Here is a 2,500-nt window from a genome sequence, read left to right as displayed (position 1 = left end):
TTTGTACACAATAACTGTGAAGAATGGGATTTTGAAGACCAAGTACTCCCGCAATCAGTTTGATATTTGTCCTCAGACACTTCTTACTCTGTCTGATGTCAACCAAGAAGACCTGGTTTCCCTACGACAGGCTTTGAAGAAATCAACTACTGGTGGACAAGGATTTGTCAAATCTTTTACTAGCAGATCTAAATGTTACAAGGCTGTCTCAAGTGTCGAAATAAGTAAATATCATATTGTTGTCTAAAATTTGTTAATGTTTATAATTTGTATGCAGTTGACTGTACCTGTGTATGTATTTCACCTGAAATAAAGTTTTTTCAATTAGGCTGTGGGTTTCTTTATTTTTTTGTGAATAAGTTTGATACTATTTTCCCCATGTAAATCATATAATGTTGTTGCCTCTTTGCACCAACAATTATATTATCTCCTCAGTATCTGATATAATCTTAATAGTTCATACTAGTCATATTTCTCTCACAGATCTTACTCTTTCAACTTGTATTAATTTGTTTAGACTAAAGTAAAGGAAAGTTCACAACTTATTAGAGAATTTACAACTAATTTATTAACTGTAAAGTATTATATATAGTAAACATGTAAAGTCAATCACATAAATTTATATGTCAATAATATAACATCTGAGTTCATTATAATCTAATACAATAATTATACCATATTAAATATCCATCTTTTAACTTGCCATTTTACTCTAATTGTTAACATACAAACTACATAATATAAATTTAAGCAAGCTGTTATTAATTACCAATGCCAATGCTTAAAATAGATGTAAGCAGTTAATAAAAGAATTCCTTTCTTCACATACAATGATTGAAATCATAAAAATATTTGTAAACAAATTCAAATACAGAAAATAGTGAGAATTATATTTAAGTTAATGTCTTTACACAATTACTAACTTAAACTCAAGATTATCTCCAGTAAAAAGTAAATGAGTACGTTCTGAAAATGGACATAAAATGTCTTGTGCTTAATGAGGCAATCATAATACTGAATTAATATTGTTAAGCCGCAATTAACTCAAGCAAACTTATTTTAGGAAATGATTAATGATTACATACAAAACACAAACTTATTCTTACGCTCTACCGGAAATTAAAATCATCATCACTGTTAAGTCACACTTCCATAGAGCTGAGATCTCTTAAAAGTAAATCATTAATTCCTTACTCTCTATGCTAACTTAATATATCAGTACTCTTAGAATTCAAATCTATATGTCTTCAATTATATCATTCTTCAAACTTGACGATCAAATCTATAATTATTCCATTATATGATTATTACTTCTAAAATGAACTCAGTCAAATACAATACAGTGTGTGTGTGTGTGTGTGGCAAGGAGATCGACCACATTCTTGTTAGTACGCAATGGAGGATCCTCCAGAACTGCAGGGTTTACCGGAGTGCCGAGTTCTGTGGCACCGACTATAGGCTGGTTGTGGCTACCCTGCGGGTCCACTTCAAAACTACCCGTCCCTCCAGTGGCCACCCTAAGGTGTTTCACCTGGACAGACTAATGGAGGAGGAGGTGTGCCCGTGGGTTCACCATGGCAATCGCTGACCGATTCACAGAACTCAACATGACGGACCCAGTTGCTCTGTGGGACCGAATCTACACTTTGAAGCAGCTAGGAAGTCCGTGGCGAGTCGACGTGGGAGATTGCAGCCTAATCACCTCAAGAATGCGCCTGAGCTTGCAAACCGGAATGGAATCAAATCTGAGTTCCATGGGGTAAGGGCCAAACGATGCTGGACGGATAGGGAAAAACTTACTGGTACTGAAAGTGCTGAAAGGTGATTGGGGTATGGTAAACGTCTTCCCTGCTTAATCCAAGGACTGTGCTACACAATACTTTTCAACCTTCACGGACTGGAATGACGCGAGGCGGCTATCAGTCAGTAGTTTGAGCCTGGGCATAGTATTTCGAGACTTGTTTACCGATAGATGTTGCCAACCTATACTGGATCTTCAAGCACTTCTCGCGCTCTTGGGGCCGATCCACCCATGAGGGAAGCCCCTAGCCTAGAGGTCTCCTGGACAAGGCAAGGACTTTGGGGCTGTTAGTCCTCCGCCTAACTGTCAATGGCTGGGGTGCCATTTGGGGTCTGCACCAGTCCTGACTGCCATTTGGCAGTCTGGTACCATTCCCCCTGACCTGTTGAGGGGCGTGGTCATCCCTCTCTGGAAGGGGGAAGGGATCGTTCGGGATTGTAGCAACTACCGTGCATACACTGCTCAGCTATCCAGGCAAGGTTCTCGCCCACATTTTTCTGAAACGGATCCGCATCCACCTACTGAGGCATCAGAGACCGGAGCAGTCTGGATTTACTCCTGGCAAGTCCACCATAGACCGAATACTAGTGCTTCGAGTAATTGTGGAACGCCGTCGTGAGTTTGGACGTGGGTTGCTTGCAGCCTACATCGACCTCAAGAATGCGTTTGACTCGGTGCATCGGGAATCGCTATGAGAGA

This window comes from Penaeus monodon, chromosome 39 (genome assembly GCF_015228065.2).
Source record: "Penaeus monodon isolate SGIC_2016 chromosome 39, NSTDA_Pmon_1, whole genome shotgun sequence".
Lineage (NCBI taxonomy): Eukaryota > Metazoa > Arthropoda > Malacostraca > Decapoda > Penaeidae > Penaeus > Penaeus monodon.
The sequence above is the reverse complement of the archived record's forward strand: the minus strand, read 5'-3'. Positions refer to the sequence as shown.